This window comes from Arachis hypogaea, unplaced genomic scaffold, assembly GCF_003086295.3.
Source record: "Arachis hypogaea cultivar Tifrunner unplaced genomic scaffold, arahy.Tifrunner.gnm2.J5K5 arahy.Tifrunner.gnm2.scaffold_22, whole genome shotgun sequence".
NCBI classification, from domain to species: domain Eukaryota; kingdom Viridiplantae; phylum Streptophyta; class Magnoliopsida; order Fabales; family Fabaceae; genus Arachis; species Arachis hypogaea.
In genome coordinates this window covers 1,521,950-1,523,013 of record NW_027255450.1, presented here as the reverse complement: position 1 = coordinate 1,523,013, position 1,064 = coordinate 1,521,950, and positions in this window count along the sequence as shown.

Sequence of the window (1,064 nt, the reverse complement as noted above, 5' to 3'; positions counted from 1 at the left end):
TAGCGATCTGGGGTTAAAAAAGATACGAATTAAGTTACTTTTCAGGGTTAAGTTCCTTTAATAGAATCCTCGGGGAAAGAAGAGAAAGAAGTCCTCAGTACCAGACGGGGCACTCTACACTCTAGCCGTCTTCCCTAACGAACCGAACTACCTTGAGACTTTTGTCTATTTCCGTGGAGTTTGCTTAACCCGTGAGATCCCACCAGTCCTTCTTTTTCTCATGAAAGTCTAAGTATAATTCGAACCTTTTTCATCTTCACTCAATCGCTGTCCCCAATAGAGTATCTATCTACCTATGCCCTCGCTTGTTATGCTCTTGTCCTCTTTGCTTGTCACCTTCCTGACCTGCTGAATCTTGCCTTGTATCGGGTGAAGAGAAGGGGGTGGTAGCATGTCTTTAGCGAGGCTAGGCACCTTCTAAAAGAGAAGCATCCAATCTTAGCATCCTAGCAGGGAAATCCCGAATCGCGAGTCTGGGTTATATACTTTTTCTTTATCCCCCAGAGATCCGACAAGAAGAAGATCAAAGAAAGTACATATGGGCAAGATAAATCTCCATTCTAAGAGATGTATCAGTAAAAAGCAAAGGAGGATTGATGGCATGAACCGGTATGCTCATCCGCTAATCGTCAGGAGGCGGGCAGTGATTTATGTGATTGGGCGATCTTTTTAGTAATTCGAAATGGAAAGGCTGTGAAAACCCCCACGACAGGACGGTAGTCTCATAACTTGGCCTACATAAGGGAAGAATAGACGCCACGTCCAGGTTCGAATCTCCGTCTTTAATCAAAATAGTCTTCAGAAGATAGTGAATTACGGGTGAAGAAGGTGCATGGCAGCTAGCTTTGTTTATCCTGACCTAGTGATAGTCAAAGATGAATAGTGACTTCGCCCGGGGATAGATAGTAGGTAGATTGACCTTTCTTCGGGATCGCTCAACCGTAAGGAAATAGATTTCCACTTTTCTAAGTGTAATCGACTATTGTTGTCGATCCATTATTATGAACCGCAGGACTGATCATTTGCAGATCATCATAATGAGAATACATCGTAAAGAAGATGCT